A 23,526-nucleotide genomic window follows, 5' to 3' on the forward strand; every position below is an offset into this window, starting at 1 on the left:
TGGTCTCGATCTCCTGACCTCGTGATCCACCCGTCTCAGCCTCCCAAAGTGCTGGGATTACAGGCTTGAGCCACCGCGCCCGGCTACCTTTAAGCTTTAATTTTAATTCAGTTCTGAATTCAAGTTGTAGAAAGGGGAGTCACAGGCGAGAACTAAGGATCCTATTGCCTTGAAGACATCACCATATGGAAGCCATTTGTGAGCAGCGGCTGTACTAGACAAACCTTTGTCTCCTGAATGCAATTTAATGCGAGATGTGGCTCTTTAAGATGCTTGGTAATCACATATGGGGATTTCCTTCACCTTCAGCTCTCTGGAACAGGGTCGGCCTCCAGAGCATGTGGTTCTGAGAGTTATATCTCACCGCGCTCAGATAGGAACACGGCGCTGGAAAAATGTCATTTAAATATCTTGCTTTGTGATCTTGATTGTTGATTGTGGTTGTTGTTTGGGGTTTCTTTTTCTGTTAGTAGGTCTGATTTTCACAACTATAATTCATATTTTATCTTAAAGGAAAAAATAAACATTAATTTGACACAATAATATAATAACTTAAGAATTTGCCAAATGCCTTTGTTTTTCCATTTGCACAATTTTGAATTTTATTTTAAACATTTCTTCTGGCTCATTTGTATTGCTATCATTCCTTGGAAATGCTGTCATTATGATAGCATGCCTATTAATGAGGATGCATTTACTAGCACATGTTGTTGACGGAAATTTTATAGGTGGTAGGAAAACCATTCACTCACTTCTTTATGACATTATAACTCTTGAATTCCTCCCGCTTTCCAGGCCCTCTGTGGGCTTTGGATAGAGTTTAGAATAGATTAGACACATTTTCCTATGCTGATGCAACTACCAGTCTACTGAGAGATGTGCAAAATAAATAAGAAATATTGGGACATGTTTTAGAATATAATATGTGTTACTGTATGAATGCCATTAAATGACTAGTATTAATGCCATTAAATACTAACTCTAATAATGTTGAATGTGTCACCATTCCCAAATACATATGTGATTGTGAATTAAAAGTATGGTGGCAAGATCCAGCTGAAATTTGAGTGTGGCAATATTTGGAGAAGGAAACATTGCTGGGCAGATCTGTTCTGGGAAGATAATTGTAAGGAACAGGACCATCAGAAAGTGTCATATACACTTTGACAACTGCCACTGGCTGCAGATACTGTTCCTGTTCTTCAAGTGAAGAAATCGAAGCTCAGAAAAGTTAAGTGCCCAAGAGGGCGTGGCCACTAAGTGGTTTGGCTAAGATCTGGAGAGTCAGCCTCAGGAACATCATGGTAAAGATCACATACTCCAACTATATTTCTTTGATCCAGTCTCTGCCACTTGCTGGCTTATGATCTTCGGCATGTTGCTTAACCCTTCTGTGTCTTAGTTTATTTTTCTATAAAATGGGTATATGAAGAGTATTTTCCTTATTTGAATTACTATAAGGATTAAATTAGTTCACATTAGCCAAGTGTGTAGAACTGTACTGAGGATACAACCAGCACTGTATAAGTGTTTGCTAAATAAAACAAACATTAAAGTATGAGTACCAGGTCTGTCTGACTCCAGAACTTGCTGTCTTTATATAGCCTCGTGCTGATTTGGGAGTGCAGCTACAAGTGATAAGTTTATTCCCTTTTTCTTCTCTTCTATCAGCTGTGTAGCTTTCTGATACTAGAAGGGTGGGGGGGGGCGGGCATCAGAGGTAGAAGTAAATGAGATGAGAAATCACGAATTTTTCATTCTGTCATTATAGCCACTGTGATCCCTTTTTCCAAAAAGGACCAAATTGGGTTTGTTTTCAGAACAAGTCAGAAAAAAGGTATTGTTACTCCAGGGCCTTCATGAAAAAGAAAAGGCATGTAAGTAAACAAGCAATAACAAAAACCGTTTCCTCTGGTTTGTTGATGCATGACATTCCATTAGAAAGACACTTTCTTTCATCTTCCAATTGATGTTTTAGGATAAAACAGTTCAGCTGATATAAATGATCCTGAGCCTTCTTCCCAGAGGATATATTAATCAAGGTATCACTGCGGGGTGGAAGTTGAATAATTTAGCATCTTTTAGTCAAGAATTGAATAAATGCATGGTTATTCATTTTATTTTAAGTACATTTAAATGAATACAAAATTTCTAACCATTAGTAACAGTAGATGTTGCTGTGATGCTTTTGGATATGTCTAAAATTATTTTACACTGTAGAGCACAATTATATACTTGGCTATAAAAATTCTAATGAGAAATAGACTCAATTTATCAACTAAACATTAGAAGTGTCAAATAAATATCAGCTTGATCTAGTTAGTCATTTATAACTGCTAATAAAATGAATAAACCTACTTAACAGTATTTCCTTGAAGTCTAAAAATGCTATTTTTAGATTTAAAAAAACGCAAAAATGTGCTTGCTTATCAACACTCTGGAGAGCAAATAAATCTTATAACTAAATTTTCACTAATATCCTGATTCATACCATTCCTTGAGTGTGGTTTAAATCAATCTGTAAAAAAAAGAAAAAAGTCTAATTCACAAAAACCAGGTTGATTTTTAATCAAATAATATTAAATATTTAAGAATTGGAAAAGTATATGAGGAGTCTTCAAAATGTTCATGGAAAATGTGTATTGTGAAGAAACTATGCATGGATTTCAAAACATTTTTGCACTGAAATAAACTCATATTAACTGGTTATAATATGCCAGAATAGGATGTAGTTTGAGGCAGTGAGAAGGATGGCACATTAGTTTGAAAATAGTCCCTATGAAAGCAACATGTATTCTGCTAAAATTGAACAAAAACAAATCTTAAATCGATGGTGAGGCTTGGATTGAAGAACGGTAAAATCATTGATGCTTTATGAAAAGTGTATAGGGATAATTCCCCCAAGAATCAGCAGTTTACAAATGCAGTCATTAAGTCAGAGGAGGGGACAAGATGGCTGAATGGAAACAGCTCTGGTCTGCAGCTCCCAGCAAGACCAACACAGAAGGCAGGTGATTTCTGCATTTCCAACCGAGGTACCCAGTTCATCTCATTGGGACTGGTTAGGCAGTGGGTGTGACCCATGGAGAGTGAGCAGAAGCAGGGTGGAGCATCAGCTCACCAAGGAAGTACACAGAGCTGGGGACCTCCCTCCCCTACTGAGGAAAGCAGTGAGGGACTGTGCTACCTGCCCAAGGTACTACGCTTTTCCTACGGATTTTTGCCATCTGAGGATCAGGAGATTCCTTCGTGAACTTACACCACCAGGGCCTTGGGTTTCAAGCACAAAACTGGGCAGCAGTTTGGGCAGATGCTGAGCTGCAGGAGTTTTTTCATACTCTAGCAGTGCCTGGAACTCCAGTAAGACAGGACAACTCTCCACTGTCCTGGAAAGGGGGCTAAAGCCAGGGAGTCAAGTGGTCTTGCTCAGCGAGTCCCACTCACATGGAACCCAGCAAGTTAAGAACCACTGGCTTGAAATTTTCACTGCCAGCACAGCAGTTCGGAGTCAAATGGGACTATTGAGTTTGGTGGGGGGAGGAGTGACCACCCTTACTGTGGCTTTAGTAGGCTGTTTTCCCCCTGACAGTGCTAAGAAGACTGGGAGGTTTGGACTGGATGGAATTCACCACAGCACAGCAAAGCGGCTGTGACCAGACTGCTTCTCTGGATTCCTCCTCATTGGGCAGGGCATCTCTGCAGGAAATCCAGCAGCTCCAGTTAGGGGCTTACAGACAAAACTCTCATGTCCGTGGGACAGAGCACCTCGGGGAAGGGGCGACTACAGTGGCAACTTCAGCAGACTTAATCTTTCCTGCCTGCCAGCTCTGAAGAGAATGGCTGATCCTGACAAGGGGGATTCTCCCAGCACAGTGCACCACCTCTGCTAAGGGACACGCTGCCTCCTCAAGTGGGTCCTTGACTCCTGTGCCTCCTGACTGGGAGAGACCTCCTGATAAGGGTCAACAGACACCTCATACAGGAGAGCTCTAGCTGGCATCAGGCCAGCGCCCCTCTGGGATAAAGATTCCAGAGGAAGGAGCAGGCAGCAATTTTTGCTGTTGTGCAGTCTCCACTGGTGACATCCTGGCAAACAGAGTCTGAAGTGGACCTCCAGAAAACTGCAGCAGACCTGCAGAATAGGTGCCCGACTGTTAGAAGAAAAACTAACAAACAGAAAGCAACAACAACATCAATAAAAAAGACCCCCCCCCCCGCCAAAAAAAATTAAAAACCTCATCCAAAGGTCATTGGCCTCAAAGATCAAAGGTAGATAAATCCATGAAGAGGAGGAAAAACAGCACAAAAACCCTGAAAATTCCAAAAGTCGGAATACCTCTTCTCCTGCAAATGATTGCAACACCTCTCCAGCAAGGGTGCAGAATTGGATGGAGGATGAGATGGATGAATTGACAGAAGTAGGCTTCAAAAGGTGGGTAATAACAAACTCTGTTGAGCTAAAGGAGCATGTTCCAACCCAATGTAAAGAAGCTAAGAACCTTGATAAAACATAGGAAGTGCTAACTAGAATAACCATTTTAGAGAGGAACATAAATGACCTGATAGAGCTGAAAAACACAGCACAAGAACTTCGTGAAGCATACACAAGTATTAAGAGCTAAATCAATCAAGTGGAAGAAGGGATATCAGAGTTTGAAGACCACCTTGCTGAAATAAGGCATGCAGACAATATTAGAGAAAAAAGAATGAAAATTAATGAACAAAGATTCCAAGAAATATGAGACTATGTCAAAAGACCAAACACAGAATTAATTGGAGTACCTGAAAGAGACAGGGAGAACCAAGTTGGAAAACACACCTCAGTATATTATCCAGGAGAACTTCCCCAACCTAGCAAGACAAGCCAACGTTCATATTCAGGAAACAGAGAACACCACTAAGATACTCCACAAGAAGATCAACTCCAAGACACACAATCATCAGATTCTCCAAGGCTGAAATGAAGAAAAAAATACTAAGGGCAGCAGGGAGAAAGGTCAGGTCACCTATAAAGGGAAGCCCATCAGACTAACAGTGGATCTCTCAGCAGAAACCCTACCAGCCAGAAGAGAGTGAAGCCCAATATTCAACACTCTTAAAGAAAAGAATTTTCAATGCAGAATTTCATATCCAGTCAAACTAAGCTTCATAAAAGAAGGAGAAATAAAATCCTTTCCAGACAAACAAATTCTAAGGGATTTTTGTCACCACCAGGCTTGCCTTAAAAGCATTACCAGTGACACTCTGGAGAAACTGCATTAGCTAATGTGCAAAAGAGCCAGCTAGCATCATGACGACAGGATCAGATTCACACATAACAATTATAACCTTAAATGTAAATGGGCTAAATGCCCCAAATAAAAGATACAGGTTGGCAAATTGGATTAAGAGTCAAGACCCATTGGTGTGCTGTATTCAGGAGACCCATCTCATATGCAGATACACATAAGCTCAAAATAAAGGGATGGAGGAAAATTTACCATGCAAATGGAAAGAAAAAAAAAAAGCAGGGGTTTCAATCCTTGTCTTTGATAAAACAGACTTTAAACCAACAAAGATCAAAGAAGACAAAGAAGGGCATTATATAATGGTAAAGGGATCAATGCAACAAAAAGAGCTTACTATCCTAAATATATATGCACCCAATAAAGGAGCACACAGATTCATAAAGTAAGTTCTTAGAGACCTACAAGGAGACTTATACTCCCATACAATAATAGTGGGAGACTTTAACACCCCACTGTCAATATTAGACAGATTAACAAGGCAGAAAATTAACAAGGATATGCAGGAGTTGAACTCAGTACTGAACTAAGTGGACCTAATAGACATCTACAGAACTCTCTGCCCCAAATCAATAGAATATACATTCTTCTCAGTACCACATAGCACATATTCTAAAATCAACCACATAATTGGAAGTAAAACACTCCTCAGCAAATGCCAAAAAACTGAAGTCATAGCAAACAGTTTCTCAGACCACAGTGCAATCAAATTAGAACTCAGGATCAAGAAACTCACTCAAAACCACACAACTACATGGAAATTGAACAACTTGCTTCTGAATGACTCCTGGGTAAATAACGAAATTAAGGCAGAAATAAATAAGTTCTTTGAAACCAATGAGAATAAAGATAAAATGTACCAGAATCTCTGGGAGACAGATAGAGCAGTATTTAGAGGGAAATTCATATCACTAAATGTCCACATCAGAAAGCTGGAAGGATCTCAAATTGACACCATAACATCACAATTAAAAGAACTAGAGAAGCAAGAGCAAATAAATCCAAAAGCTAGCAGAAGAGAAGAAATAACTGAGATCACAGCAGATCTGAATGAGATAGAGATACAAAAAACCCTCCAAAAAATCAATGAATCCAGGAGATGTTTTTTGAAAAAATTAACAAAATAGATAGACCACTAGCTAGACTAACAAAGAAGAAAAGAGAGAAGAATCAAATGGACGCAATAAAAAGTGATAAAGGTGATATCACTACTGACCCCACAGAAATACAGACTGTCATCAGAGAAAACTATGAACAACTTTATGCAAATAAACTAGAAAATCTAGAAGAAATTGATAACTTTCAGGATACATACATCCCCCGAAGACTAAACCAGGAAGTCGAATTCCTAAATAGACCAATATCAAGTTCTGAAATTGAGGCAGTAATTAGTAGCCTACTAACAACAACAACAAAAAAAAGCTTAGAACCAGATGGACTCACAAGTGAAATCTACCAGAGGTACAAAAAGGAGCTGGTATCATTCCTTCAGAAACTATTCCAAACAATTGAAAAGGAGGGACCCCTTCCTAACTCATTTTACGAGGCCAGCATCATCCTGATATCAAAACCTGGCAGAGACACAACAAATAAAGAAAACTTCAGGTCAATATTCCTGATGAACATTGATGTGAAAATCCTCAATACAGGCAAACTAAATCCAGCAGCACATCAAAAAGCTTATCCACCATGATCAAGTCAGCTTCATCCCTGAGATGCAAGGCTGGTTCAACATATGCAAATCAATAAATGTAATCCATCATATAAACAGAACCAATGACAAAAAACATATGATTATCTAAATAGATGCAGAAAAGGCCTCCGATGAAATTCAATGTCACTTAATGTTAAAAACTCTTAATAAACTAGGTGTTGTTGAAACAAATCTCATAATAATAAGAGCTACTTATTACATACCCATAGCTAATATCGCACTGAAAGGACAAAAGCTGGAAGTATTCCCTTTGAAAACTACCACAAGAAAAAGATGCCTTCTCTCACCACTCCTATTCAACATAGTATTGGAAGTTCTGGCCAGGGAAATCAGGCAAGAGAATGAAATAAAGGGTATTCAAATAGAAAGAGAGGAAGCCAAACTGTGTCTGTTTGCAGATGACATGATTCTATATTTAGAAAACCCCATTGTCTCAGCCCAAAAAATCCTTAAACTGATAAGCAATTTCTGCAAAGTCCCAGGATACAAAATCAAAGTACAAAAATTGCTAGCATTCCTATACATCAACAATAGACAAGCAGAGAGCCAAATCATGAATGAGCTCCCATTCACAATTGCTACACAGAGAATAAAACAGCTAGGAATACAGCTTACAAGGAATGTGAAGGACTTCTTCAAGGAGAACTACAAACCAGCGCTCAAGGAAATAAGACAGGACACAAACAAATGGAAAAACATTCCATGCTCATTGATAGGAAGACTCAATATCATGAAAATGGCCATACTGCCCAAAGTAATTTATAGATTCAATGCTATTCCATTCACATTCTTCACAGAGTTAGAAAAAAACTACTTTAAATTTCATATGAAATCAAAGAGAGCCAATATAACAAAGACAATCCTAAACAGAAAGAACAAAGCCGGATGTATCACACTATCTGACTTCAAACTATACTACAAGGCTACAGTAACCAAAACAGCATGGTACTGGTATCAAAACAGACATATAGACCAATGGAACAGAACAGAGATCTCAGAAATAACACAACACATCTACAACCATCTGATCTTCGACAAACCTGACAAAAATTAGCAATGGGGAAAGGATTCCCTACTTAATAAATGGCGGTGGGAAAACTGGTTAGCTATGCAGAAAACTGAAACTGGACCCCTTCCTTACACCTTATACAAAAATTAATTCAAGATAGATTAAAGACTTACATGTAAAATCCAAAACTATAAAAACCCTAGAAGAAAACCTAGGCAATACCATTTAGGACATAAGCATGGGCAAAGACTTCATGATGAAAACTCCAAAAGCAAATGCAACAAAAGCCAAAATTGACAAATGGGATCTAAATAAACTAAAGAGCTTCTTCACAGCAAAAGAAACTAGCATCAGAGTGAGCACACAGCCTACAGAATGGGAGAAAAATTTCTGCAATCTACCCATTGGACAAAAGTCTAATATCCAGAATCTACAAGGAACTTAAACAAATTTACAAGACTAAAACAAACAACCCCATCAAAAAGTGGGCAAAGGATGTGAACAGACACTTCTAAAAATAAGACATTTGTGTGGCCAACAAACATGAGAAAAAGCTCATCATCACTGATCTTTAGAGAAATACAAATTGAAACCACAATAAGTTACCATCTCACACCACTCAGAATGGTGATTATTAAAAAGCCAAGAAACAATAGATTCTGGTGAGGCTGTGGAGAAAGGGAAATGCTTTTGCACTGTTGGTGGGAATGCAGATTGGTTCAACCATTGTGGAGGACAGTGTGGTGATTCCTCAGTATCTAGAACCAGAAATACCTTTTAACCCAGCATTCCCATTGCTGGATATATACCCAAAGGCATATAAACCATTCTACTATAAAGACTCACGCACATGTATGTTTATTGCAGCACTATTTACAATAGCAAAGACACAGAACCAACCAAAATGCCCATCAACTATACACTGGATAAAGAAAATGTGATACATATACATCATGGAATACTATGCAGCCATAAAAAACAATGAGATCATGTCCTTTGCAGGGACATGGATGAAGCTGGAAGCCATCATCCTCAGCAAACTAACACAGGAACAGAAAGCCAAATAACACATGTTCTCACTCATAACTGGAAGTTGAACAATGAGAATGCATGTACACAGGGAGGGGAACAACACACATCAGAGCCTGTCAGGGGGTGGGGGTCAAGGTGAGGAAGAGCATTAGTACAAACACCTAATGCATGCAGGGCTTAAAACTTAGATGATGGGTTGATAGGCACAGCAAACCACCATGGCACACGTATACCTATGCAACAAATCTGTGCATTCTGCACATGTATCCTGGAACTTAAAGTAAAATAAAAACAAACAAGCAAACAAACAAAAGACAATCAACCAAAAACAACAACAAAAAAATGGGTTATTCATTTTAAGAAGGGACAAGGCAATGTTAAAGATGAAGCCTGCAGTGGCAGATGACCAACATCAATTTGCAAGGAAAAAAATCATCTTTTTCATGCCCTAATTGAAGAGTTCCAACAATTAACAGCAAAAACAATAGCCAACACCATAGAAATCTCAATTGTTTCCGTAAACATAATCCTGACTGAAAAATTAAACTTGAGCAAATTTCCACTTTGTGGGTACCAAAAATATTATGCTCAGATTGGCTGCAGACAAAATCAGAGTTTCAGTGGAAATTTTAAACAAGTGGGATCAAGATCCTGAAGGATTTCTTCATGGTATTGTAACAGGGGAGAAGCATGGCTTTACCAGTATGATCCTGAAGATAAAGCACAATGAAAGCAATGGCTACCGAGAGCTGAATGTGGTCCAGTCAAAGCAAAAGCAGACGGGTCAAGAGGAAAGGACATGGCAACAGTTGTTGTTGTTTTGTTTGTTTGTTTGTTTTTACTTTAAGTTCTGGGATACATGTGCAGAAAATACAGGTTTGTTATATGGCAACAGATTTTGAGGATACTCAAGGCATTTTGCTTGTTGACTTTCTGGGGGACCAAAGAACAATAAATGTCTGCATATTATGACAGTGTTTTGAGATGGTTGGCCAAATCTTTATCAGGAAAACAGCAAAAAAAAAAAAAAAAAAAAAAAAAAAAAAAAGTTTCACCAGAGATTCCTTCTTCATCACAACAAGGTTCCTGCTCATGTTTCTGATAAAACAAGGGAAACTCCACAGGAGTTTTGATGAGGAATCATTAGGCATCCACCCTGCAATCCTGATTTGTCTCCTTCTGACTTTTTTTTTTTTTTTCCTAATCTTAAGAAAATCTGTAAAGGGCACCCATTTTTTTTCAGTTAGTAATGTAACAAACATTGCATTGACATCTTTACTTTCCTGGTCCCATAGTTCTTTAAGGGATTGACGAAATGGTTTGTACTATTGCTTACAAAAGTGTATTGAGCTTGAAGCTTATATTGAGAAACAAATTATATATTTTTCATTATCTTTTAAAGTAATTTTTCCACAAACTTTTCTGAAGCCCTCTCATATTTCTTTTAAAATCTATTTTTATGTTGCCCTCAATGAAACCATAGCAGGTTTAATGAAAAGCAACTTATAATATACGTAAAATATGTTTTTCAGGGATTAACTCATATCATTACCTTTCCTTTTACAAATGAATTAAGTTTATTTTAAATTTAACCCTTTCTCTGTTATTTGTCATCTTCTGGAAAGTTTAATTTCTCTAGCATTTACACTGTCCAGCTGCTTGTTAATACCAAGTGTTCCACTTACAAATATTTGCTACCTTAGCTTCATTATCTGTGCATAATTGTATCTACACAGTGGTATTGTGAGAATCAAATAGAATTCTACATGTAAAGATTTTGTAATAGTTGTTGGCACATATTAAACACTCAAAAATGTAGGCATTTTTGTTAGTAATAAAATAATGTATATTAAGGCATTTACATAAAGAGAACTCTCGAGAAATTTTTGTTTCTTCATTTCTTACATTATTTATTTCTTTTTGTACAGTAATTTATTGTTTCTAAACTCCAAGAGGATACTATGCATTTTTAAAAAATTAATACATAATAATAAGATACTCCAAGGAAGTGAAGTTCAGCAAATATCAGCTAACTTCTCCATGACAAAAGCCATGTTTATGTTTGGGGTAAACAAAAAAAGATAACACATGGATTGATTGTACCTTTGGATGCAAGAATGTTGCCTCTGAGAGAGGGACAGGATATAAAACAGTTTTACTATTTTGGTATTTGTGGGTAATGTATTGTAACGGAGTATTAGATAAAGTTTGATAGGACTCAGAGATGGTTAAGTTTTTAAGCCAATGCCAAATGTGTTCTAACCAGATGGCAAATATTTAATTCACATCTGCATTGGTTGCTTATATATACCTACTTTTACAAGGTATGGGGTTTTAGTTTCCTGTCTTTATAGTCCTAATAATCTGCTTGTCGAAATAAAGACATGCAAAGCGTAAAAGTATGCAGCATTGAGTGTATAATAATACATCAACAATATAAGTAATGTCAAATTGCAGTGACATAAGATTTCAAAGAAGAGAAAGTCAGTTACAGCAGAATTTTCTGAAAAGGCTTCTGGTAGAAGAAAGGGCTTAGTTGGGCCTTGACAAATAGAGAGGATTTAAATACCTAGAGATCAGAGAAGGGAGATTTACTAGGTGTGTGTAGAGTTTTTAAGCTTGTAAAGGAACAGATATGAGAAATTGCAAGTGGTGTGCTATGATGGCAAGTACCGCTTCTTGGTCACACAAAGCAAAGTTTCATGGGAGATTCAAAGGACACAAGGATAGATTTTGAGGTTCCTTGAATACAACATAAAGGATTTTTTCTCCTGTAAGCATAGGAGAGAGATATAGTACCCCCAAAATATTAGATATTCAATAAATAATTTTAAAAGAATGTATATAGGCTTATATTCACACTTTCACAAAATGCATCTGAAAATGGAACATACTAAAGTAGGGACTCAGGGATTTAGTTACTAACCCAATAGGAAATGAAGAATAACTAAAAGTACTTAATGCATATGCAGTTAGGAAAACCATACTCATTTTTAGCTATTTAGATATGTCTAATATTATACAAATAGTCAAAATATCTAAATTTTCATTAAAAATGTCCACTTTTCTTTCCTATTTTATTTTTTTAAGGATTTGTTTTCTTTGTAACTATAGAGTCTTGCTTTGTTGCCCAGACAAGTCTCTAGCACCCCCCTCCATTTCCTAAAGTGGTGGGATTATAGGCATGAGCCACCGCACCCAGGTACTTTCTTAAACCCTCTTACTATAAGAAAATATTTATAGAAAAATATTGTATGTTTTCAATAATGTATTGTGCAACTGCGCTGTACAGATAATAATAAAATTAAATAGTATTTTGCTTAAATTTGCTCTTATGAATAAAACTAAAATATCATTAAACAATTTGGGAAATTACTATCTTGAAAGTTGTTGTATTTATGTTTATTTTTTCCCCAGAACAATTGCACCTTGAAACAGATCTAGAGAAGCAATCTTTTTTGATATTATGTATCCTAGTGTTTCTTTGCATATAAACTTTGTAATAGCAGAATTTTACTTTACTTTAATGGCATTAAGCTGAAAGTGATTTATGATGCCCTTTGAAATAAATGTAACAATCACACATTTAAGAGTTTGCGATAAATGAGGCTGAGAAGACCCAAAAGAAAGAGGAAACAAATCCATAATCCTTAATATTATTTATCCTAATGAACCAAACAACTCAAAATCACCAAAATACAGAGAACAAGTTTTAAAATATCTCTGCCATGAATACTGGTAACCACTGGGCCTTTGTTGCAGACCTCTGATAAATACCAGAGAGGCAGGATGAACATATAAGACCTTTGCTGATTTTCAGTTATTGCACACAATTTGCTACTAGCAGTAGGAAACGATATGCCAATAGGAGACCGATTTTGCCATGAATTCCACTGTCCTGATACACAACTGTTTTCCTTTTCTTCTATTTCTTTTAAACTCTTTATCCAAGTGTAACTAATTGCCTTTTAAAAAGGGTTTAATCACTACATATCTGCAATTTGGTAGTCATTATTTTCATTAAATCAATTGCGTGTATCTTTTATGTTGCTTCAGTTTCATAATTGCAGTTGCAATTTTGCCTATTTTTTAAAATTTAATGTCTCATAATTGGCTATTCGTCAATTGTTTGATTTTTAGGTAGTTTTCTTTTTTTCACAGGTAGAGTAAATTCTGTAATTAATAAGTTTATGCATACAGTTGTATTCTATTTTTAAAATTATTTCCTTAGGATAAAATCTCAGAAGAGATATTACTGGGTCAAAAGGTGTAATGGTTTTTATAGGTTTTCAAACTAGTTGCCAAATTGCCTTTTGAAAGGATTTTACCACCTAAATTTATAATACCCTGGATGTCTCTCCTGATAATAATACATATATATCTACTGAGTATCCCTTACTATTCGTTCCTGTATCCTCTATGAGTTTTCAAGCTGTAGATCCTGTGGATCATCCTAATTTCATGTCTATTTTCCCAAAGTAGTCGTGTCTTCTTTAAAGTATTTAAAGTATAGTATCCAAAAATTAAATACTAGGAGGGAACTCCTGTTCCTGCCTATGCCACCCTGCAGAATCATTAACATCTAGAATTTTCCTTACAGCAAGCAGTGGATAATTGGGATTTTTGCCTCATTGAGGGACACTTAAAAACTACTTTGCAAAGTTAAGAATAATAGATTAAGGCAGAATCAGTGACACCAAGTATTTGTTTAGATAACTAGGTTTACCTGATCTCCCAAGGATGCTGGAATTCAATTTAGTATTTTATCTTTTCATTAAATATGTATAGATTTGTGATTACTTATGATTTTGCCCATCTCCTTTATTTCAGTAAGACATTAATACTGTAACTTATCCTCCCCAAACACTTCAAGCACAAAGCTCATAAGAGTTTTTGAATGGAGCAAGAGTTGGCCTCAGATTCCAACTCCACAGCTTACAAATCACATGGCCATGGGAAGTAACCTGACTTCTTTGAGCCACAAATTTCTCATTTATTAAATGAGAGTGGTATTAACTCCCACTTTCTCATACTATGAAGACTGCATGAGATAACACATGTTCAATTCCTAGAACACGGTATGCTTCCAATAACTATTAATTTTTAGAAGACATTAGCACAGATTAACTATGTTTTACTATTAAAGCCTGTTAATATATACCAAGAAGTCATGTTGGGACAATCTAGCATCCAAATATACTGATAGTATTTCCAAACCATTTTTTGAGCCATGGACTTATTTGAACATTTCTTGAAAGCTATCTGTATTAGTCAGGGTTCTCTAGAGGGACAGGACTAATAGGATAGATGTATATATGAAAGGCAGTTTATTAAGAAGCATTGACTCACACGATCACAAGGTGAAGTCCCACAATAGGCCATCTGCAAGCTGAGAACCAAAGACACCAGCCTGAGTCCCAAAATCTCAAAAGTAGGGAAGCTGACAGTGCAGCCTTTGGTTTGTGGCCGAAGGCCCAAGAGCCCCTGGCAAGCTACTGGTGTAGGTCCAAGAGTCAAAAAGCTGAAGAAGTTGCCCGTGTTAGAGGGCAGGAAGCATCCAGCACAGGAGAAAGATGGAGGCCAGAAGACTTAACCAGTCTAGTCCTTCCGTGCTCCTTTGTCTGCTTTTATCCTAGCTGAGCTGGCAGCTGATTAGATGGTGTCCATCCAGACTGAGGGGGGTCTGCTTCTCCTAGTCCACTGACTCAAATATTAATCTCCTTTGGCAATACCCTCACAGACACACCCAGGATCAATACTTTATATCGTTCAATTCAATCAAGTTGGCACTCAATATTAACCATCACACTATCAATTATCTCTCCAAGATAATTGATAATTTTCCCGAGAAAACTGTATCCTGGTCTTCCAGGACTCTAAAGCTGAGTTCAGTGACCTCACATAAAAGTTCCCACTCCTATATATTTCATTTCCAATAAGAAGAAATTACACCTCCAAGAACTTACATGGTCTGTTCAATCAGTGTTCTGTAATTATATAAACACATACAGCAGATCAAAATCACTGTATCTGGTTCTTTTTAATAGGAATGTATATTCAGCAATGTCCAGTAGGAGCTGGAGTTGTTAATTGTTATCTCTTCTAAGATGACACTTTTGTGTAAAAACTTGATTTAAAAAACTGTAAAACAAAAAGTCATTTCACAAAAATAAATGTAATGCAAAAAGGTCATTATGTCTTATTGATTTTTTCTTCTCTGCCAATACGAAAGATCACACCCTGCTGTTAATATAGAAACTTTAGTGAATTCGGTCTTCTAATTCACATTGAAGAGTGCAACATTCTTTCTTGGCCTTCGTTGGAGGCCAGGAAGGATCAGCACATTTTAGCTGTGTGGTCCTGGTCTCTAGGACTGCTAACTCAGAGGCGAGTCGCAAAAGATGATTCATTGCACTGGGACTTAGTTATTTGTAGTGTCTAACTCTCTGCTAGTTTCTATACATTCCAGTGTTTTCAAAGGAGAATATCTGACCCACAAGTGTTCAAGAGAGGTCCCCCCACAGAATCTCATCAGGCTAGCAAAGCAGCAGTACATCATTCAAATGAAGTTGGAAACCTGTCTGCTTGGTGTGGGGAGGCAGTATGTGGCACAAGAAAGTACGTTTTCTGTGACAAAAATATTAAAACAAAAGCAACCCAAAATTTCTTTTGAAAAGTCAAAAAAAAAAAAAAACAAGAAAACTGGAATAATGTAATCTTTAAGCACACATGGAAACTTACAATAATGGAAATAATCACTTCCATTTATGAGGTCAGGTATCTAGTTAGAATATGGAAAATAGTAAGAACAGCCACTCTCATACTAACAGCCATAGCAGCGTGGATGAGTATCACACCCACAGATTTGTATTAACCTGTGACAGAGCAAAGAATGCAATAAAACCTAAGCTAATTACATTTTTAAAAAATAAGTCTTTTCTCACATAGGAAAGAAGCCATCCTCACTCACGAGAAGGGGGAAGATTTTATGACAGACAGGAGGAAGGATAAAATAGAAAAACTTTTAGTTTATAACAAATTCATACGGCTGCTTATGGATGGAGGACCAGAGTAGAATTTTGAGGAGCCCAGCACACAATGACACTTTAGTTTTTTTACCCCTGGGTCTTCAACAACTATCAGGGGCTGGTATGCCAGACACTGGAAAGAAGGGAGTGGATGAAACAAATCCCACTCAGATACATGGGGTCTCTCCCAAGTGCAGAGCCATTGTTTCCTAAATGGAGGTACAAGGGAGAGTAAGAGGGTTGACGTGAGGTGAGAGGAACCCATCTGGGGTACTCAAGTCCCTCGCCTACCTTTAAGATTGTAACCAGGCAGCTTAACTTGAAAATGCATTTTAAAGCATTTCCCCCCACACCTTTCTCTTGGGTTTCAAGATAAACCATAGAAGGGTTTATCTTGAAGCAAAGACGGGTTTCTTGAAGCAAACCATAGAAGTCTTTTCACTTAGCCTTAAACCCCATATTGCTCCCTTTCTCACTGCATATACTCCCTTTACATTTATCTAACTACAGGCTAGTATCTAATTATGTGCCTTCTTAGAAGTTCCAGGGGCTAATCTTGAGACAGTTAGACCAAGCCTAGAGACCCAGCTGCAAAATTCCAGCGATTACCTCAAGGCAGCTAGTCAACAACCCAGCCACTGTTGAGATGATGCCAGCCCATGCTCCAGGTGATCTGAGACCCAAGATAGCCACCAGAACAAAACACACAGGCATTGCATTTGGCATAATTCTTGCAGCCCTTGCATATCAAGTTTTCTTTCTAAACTCTTGCCTTCCCCCCAAAAATTTGAAGTGGTTGCTTTGGATGGGAATTCAGCCACTTCTCCTTTGCTAGCTTTGAAAATAACGTCATTTTCTTTCTACTATACCTCACTCTTGTGCTTTAGATGGGAATTCAGTCACCTCCCGTTTGCTAGCTTTGGAAATAAGGTCACCTTCTTTCTACCATCCCTCACTCTTGTTAATTGGGTTCTGCAAGTGGTGAGCAACAGAACTCGCGTTCAGTTATGACACTACGGCAGGAAAAGAGAGTTGAGAGAAAGCAATTTGAGACCTCCCAGCTTTCACCTACCAAGAAAGGAGCAAGCACAGGAGAACTGGGGAAAACATCTCTAAGGAGTTCTGAGCACTCAGGGATTGCAAGGCAGTTCCTTCCTAAGGCTTAGAGCAAAATGTCAGAGTTGGAAATTGGAGAGCAAAGGGAAGTCTCCAGCAACCAAAAAAGCAGGCTTCTTCATTATAAAGCACACAGAGATCTCTGGGGGCTTGTCAGTGCTCAGCCCCCAGGCCTTGCTAGAGAGAAGGTCCTGACACTGACCACAAACATTTGAATCTGGTGATGAACTGAATCAAACTAAAGCTATAACAAGTTATTCAGCCAGCTCCAATAATCGCCCATTTGGCCTGAATGGAAAAAAGTGTGATTTTTTTTCTGGAGACAAATTTTCAACATGCTATATATATATATATATTTAATGAGAAAATGTGAAACATGGCCAAGAAAGGAAACAGTCAACTAAAGAAGATTCAGAGGCAACGCAGAGGTTGGAATTACATGATAGGAACTGTAAAATAACTATTGTAAAATATGTTAAATGATATACTTGAGAAGATTCACAATATTCACAGAAATATGAGAAAGCCAAATAGAAATGTAGAAATGGTAGAAATGAAAAATACAAAATCAAAAATAAAGAATATTAAATCGACTTGACAGCAGATTGGATACAATACAGGAAAGGATCAGTGAACTTGAAGATGGGTCAATAAAAAATAACTTAACTGAAGCCCAAGAAGAAAGAAGAGTGAAAAAATGAGGCAATTTTAAAGCATGTCTACAAATTCTTTGACACTCTCTCATCAAGCGGATATTTTGTAGTTTCTTTGACAGACAGAATGTGGTTAAAGTGACACTTTTGTGACTTCTGGGACAAGGTTTAAAAAAGAACATGGCTCCTCTGCTCTCTCCCAAGGGATACTCATGCTTGGAATCCAGCCACTATGTTGTGAGGAAACTCAGGCAAAATAGAGTAGACATGTGTAGATGTCCCAGCTGCCATTCCCCACTGAAGTCCCAGATGACAGTCTGCATCAGCAGCAAGCATGTGAGTGAGGAAGACTTTGAGATGACTCTAGGTTGATTAAAATCAAGTGAGACATACTTCGTAAGACCTTTGAAGAGCCATCCTGGTTTCAGAGCTTCCATGGATCGGACTGAGGTCTTCATGAGACATTATGGTGATCCAACTTTTCTCTCTGTCCAACCCTATTTGTTCCTCCCTCCCTGCAGGTAATGATCCTAATAGTACTCCCTGACAAAGCTTGCGCTAGTGGTCTTCAGCCTAGAGTCAGCTTCCTAGGGATTCTAACCTGTGACAGACCCCAATCTTAAACTCTATTTATCAATGGATAGGTAAAAATAAAGAAATAAACAATACAAGTAAAAGTATAGTAAGACTATCTGAGAAGCTATATTTTCCTATCTAGTAATGGGAGAAACCTTCTTAACCAAGACTGGGAACCCCAGGAGATAGACTTTTGAAAAAATGGACATATATTAATATAATTTAAATTATTCTGTATAAAAATTACTTCAGCTTATTTCTTTTTCTCCTTTAATTCCTCTTTAAATCTGTTTCAAACAGGCCTTTGTCATGTTACAGACTAAGTGATAGCAAAATTAATTCTATATACAAACACTTGTTTTGATGAAAAATATTTTTGATGCAGAGAGCTCCATGTATAATATTCAAAAGGCTATTACTTTTTGACTAAAAAGAGACAAACCAAAACAAAAAGTGTAAATATAGAAGAGCAAACTTCAAGAGACTACAGATGTATGAAAAAATGAAATGCTGGAGCTCAATAAAATTCAAGGAAATGTAAACTATAATATAATAAGGTTTTTATATCCATTGCAGTAATTTAAATAAAAAAGAGTAAAAACACCTATTACTGGTAAGAATTGAATTGTTTCAGTTTTCCATAGAGCATCTTTAAAATATTCTAATAATATGAATTAAAAATACATATTCCTTTGGACAAGTAATTTTATCTTGAGACTTTATTTGACAGCTAGAAGTAACAGAACATGGGAACACAGGTATCTAGAGTAATATTATAGTGACAAAAAAGAAAAGAAAAGTGAATGACCTTAAATAGGAAAGCAAGTTAATAAGTTCAATAAGTGAATTCCTATAATTTTATGTTGCCTTGGCATCCATTTTGAATATGGTTTTAACTTTCTTGTACCAGAAGCAGGGCTTATTTACCCTTGACAGTTTTCATTTCTCCACCTCCTCCCAGTTCCTCAGTATAATCAACCAACTTTTATAAAATTGCCTCCTGGTGACCTAACCTACATAGTTTCTACACCCCGTATAGACTATATAGATATGCCACAGTCATTGGGACTCCATTGAACATGTGCCTGCTTGCTCTAAACTCACCATTTAGAACTTCCTGCAGGAAACCTGCTTGGATAATACCTCAGACCCCAATAAAGGTCATGGTTCATAGGTCCATCTCTCTCTGGCTCCCCCACCCATTGGTTGAGTGTGCATGTCCTGAATGGCTCTGCCCTTTACTTTGGCCCTCTGAGGCATGCTGCCGTCTTCTTTCTAGGATCTGTAAGTAACAGACTACTCCTGTTGTTGTATTTGTTTTGTTGAGTTGCTTGTATTTGTTTTGTTGAGTTGCTTGTATTTGTTTTGTTGAGTTGCTTGCAGTTTGTGTCCAATCTGCAAACCTAACATTTTTCAAGATGAGTGTTCTCTTAGACACTGACTATCTTGGCAGGAGTAAACTGGACACAGATCAGAGAAGAACCACATGGGTGTCTGCCAGTATAAACAAGTTTTCTATGAAAGGGACATCTGGTCCCAGGTTGAACACTTAGGCATTAGGCCATCTGCGAGGTTAAAGAAATATCCGATGAAAAGCACACTGTAAACATTCATGACCAAATCCTCTGGAGTCAGGGCAGGGCTAGAGTTTATAGCTACTTTCAAGAAAAAGACCTCAACGCCAAATTAGAGAGAAACACAAGTTATGAAACATATACATCCTGGAATATTATGTGGCTATTGGAAATAATGAATGAGAGCTAAGTGTACACTCAGTGTACTAAGTAGATTCGGGGACAGGCGGGGAGACCAGTCCTCCCAGATAATGGTTATAAGGAGGCTTTCTGTCTGTAACACATTTACTCAAATAGAAGACGCTCTGCTTATTTACATCAAGATATGCTGCTGGTAATTCTAAACAATCTTACTGATAATATACTTCTCAGCCAGGCCCCGTGGCTCATGCCTGTCATTCCAGCACTTTAGGAGGCAAAAGTGGGAGGATCACTTGAGGCCAGGAGGTCAAGACAATACACTGCTCCCCACCAGAGTAAATCCTCCCTGCCACTTCCCTGCCCTTGGCATCCCTCTATGTGCCAATTAACTTGGAGATATGTCCACAAAGTACTGGTGAGTGAAAAAAGGAAAAATGTAAAATAGGTCTGTCATATTATCCGATTTTTCTTTAAAAGGATGATCAAAACCGTGTATTTATATGCATGGAAAATAGAAATCACAAATATTTATAACACATATACATATATATTCATTATTTCGTATCAATTGAATCAATTGAAATCAAATAATCAATTGAAATGATTATTGAGCATGAGAAAGAAAAAAGGCTGCTTTCTATGTTGTTAACATGGGCTATGGGGGACCAGACAAGAGGGGCATGGACAGGAAGGAGAAGAAAAGACAGGACATAAGCAAAAACACATTTTAAAGTACTACATTAAAAGCATATGTATGATTTGACCACATCTGTACAGTTACATACATATCAGGGTGGAAATGTAACATCGCTTTTAATAATTTCAAAAACAAACAGAAAAATAACAAAGTTTAATACTCGCAAGCTGAAAATTTGGGATCCAGGTTTCAGAATTCCATGCTGTCTGATGATACGAAGATCTGAAATTCTATGGGAAGGAACACGCTTTAGCTTTTAAGCTCAGACTTGGGAGCTAGCTGATAAACCCACAACCATCGCTAAAATGCTGAATTTACTCCATCAGGAAGCCCTTACCATTTGCTTTAATTGCAAGTTGAGAACTGACTCTTTTAGTCCAACACAAAAGCATACACATAATAGTCACTCACCACTCCACTGCAAATTAGTATTCAGATTGAAGGCTACCTTTTAAAATACCATTTTCTTTAGAGCAAATATAATCAAATGGTTAAAAGAGGCATTTCGATGATTTTTACTTCATTTCCTAGCTTTGCTTGCTTGCTTGTTTAATTATCCAGAAAATTGTGACACAAGTGACTTGTTTTTTACTGTCATCTTTATAAACACAAAAGCTTGAATTTCACTAATTCCAAGAAAGCAGAGCAGGGGTGGGTATTGGGTCATAGTTTGTACCTGACACAAAACAAACTTTTTAATTGTATCTAATCAGAAACAGATTTTGTTTTGAATTCCGATGTTAAATCCAGCAGTTCACATTGACAAATCTGTGCAGAGGCACTACAGATTTCTCTATTAGTCATTCATGCTGCTTTGTTCATGTCATTGTGACCTTGCAAAGAACACAGTGTCCTTAGAAACATTAAAATAATGTTCTAGGTGAACTTCATAAAGTACATTAAAGTTATAACTTTATCTTGTTTAAAGGACTGCAAATTTACTAAAAGATATAAAAAAGTCTTTTTTAAATATATAATCTGGATTAAGGTACATGTTAGGATTTGGAGGATCTATTGCTTGTATCAAAGTCACTAGATTTATAGTATCAGCAACTTATTATAAATTAATAGGATCAGGTTAGTATCTTTTTATCTTTTGAACAGTTATTTTAATTTTAGGCAAAAAGACAGTATAAAGAATCAAACAGAACATTGCCAGGCAAAGCCTTTCATTTCCAGTTCTACTTTGGTCCCAGGTAGTGTTTAACTATTTCCAACAAACAAAAATAAATATCATTTTTCATAAAGAGCTTCACAGTCAATCTCTGCAATCAAAGGAGTTTCTACAAAACAGATTATTCAGATAAATGCCTTTCTCTCATTCAATAAATAAACATTGAGTTAGACAAAGATTTTGTTCCAAGTTTTGAACACTTGCTGGTCACAGATGGACCAGTAAAACACAAGCCTGTTCTCAAAATGTTTACAGGCTCAGACAGAATACAATGTGATGGTCATCCTAATTATGTTTGTACAAGGAATTGTGTAAGCATAGAAAACTATGAAAAACATAATTTTGATTACATATGTATATATTTTTGTAATATAAGTAGTTCCAAGATCAGGGTTGTGGCCACACATTGCTCTAATTAAACACTTAAAGCCCATGCTATGGGACCACCTACATGGTGTTAGGGTTATTAAGCAGCCAAATCCACGTGCGTGAGGCACAATCGAGATCATGTTTTTATGCCAAATTCTGTATCTTACCAAACAGAATTACGTCAAGTACCATCTTCCTTTTAGAAAAATTATACTTGTATTTCTCAGACATGGAAGTATCATTAGGAATTTGGATCTGTTCACTATGGAATAGTGCATGCCACTTTGGAATTTAATTCCTTGTTCATGTATGGAAAATGAATTATGCAACTTAAGCTGCCATCTGACCAGGTACTTTTCTCTCCAACTCTCTGTCATTAGATGATGACGAATAAAGGCAGTAAAATATTTTCTCAAAATCTAGGCAAATAGCCTGGAATTGTTGATGACTACTTAATAAGGAATTTTGACTTGTAGGTTTTCTTAGGAAGCAGTAAACTCATGAAAGTATTGAAGTTGCTGATTTGAAAGATGTTTCATTTTTGTTTTTTCTTTTTTAATTCAATACTCATGAAATGAGTTTTTATTTTTATTTTATTTATTTATTTTTTTTATTTTATTTCTTGAGACAGGGTCTGGCTCTGTCTCCCAGGCTGGAGTGCAGTGGCACGAACTCACCTCACTGCAACTTCTACCTCCCGGTTTCAGGCCATCCTCCCACCTCAGCCTCCCAAGTAGGTGGGACTACAGGTGCACACGACCACACCCAGATAATTTTCGTATTTTTTGCGTAGACGAGGTTTCACTATGTTTCCCAGGCTGGTCTCGAACTCCTGAGCTCAAGTGGTGCACCCACCTCAACCTCCCAAAGTGCTGAGATTACAGGCATGAGCCATGGCACCTAACTCCATGGCATGAGTTAAAAAAATAAAAGTCCAGGATGCCTTGTTCATGATTTATTTTCACACCAATTTCCCTTAATAGTTAACATTATCAATCTCTATATAAAGATTTATTTGGATACAAATAAAGAAAAAAGCATTATAGACCTCAAAGAGCTTTTGGAAGAAATTTTTGAAATGAACTATGATGCTTAGTTTTTTTTTTTTTTAAAGGTGATTCTGGTTCAGCTTCATACTTTGACTTTTTAATTCTTGGT

General features: G+C 37.1%; 1 long non-coding RNA gene across 1 annotated transcript in view; it reads right to left on the minus strand.

The window, feature by feature from the left end:
• Positions 1 to 119: 119 nt before the first annotated feature.
• The window catches only part of LOC139357012 (uncharacterized), a 584,556-nt gene continuing 561,149 nt past the window's right edge, over positions 120 to 23,526 (minus strand). Inside the window, exon 4 of the long non-coding RNA XR_011609618.1 lies at positions 120 to 506. This is a non-coding gene — a long non-coding RNA (uncharacterized lncRNA). The remainder of the gene's footprint in view (positions 507 to 23,526) is intronic.

The sequence above is a fragment of the Macaca nemestrina genome, chromosome 11, assembly GCF_043159975.1.
Source record: "Macaca nemestrina isolate mMacNem1 chromosome 11, mMacNem.hap1, whole genome shotgun sequence".
Taxonomy (NCBI): domain Eukaryota; kingdom Metazoa; phylum Chordata; class Mammalia; order Primates; family Cercopithecidae; genus Macaca; species Macaca nemestrina.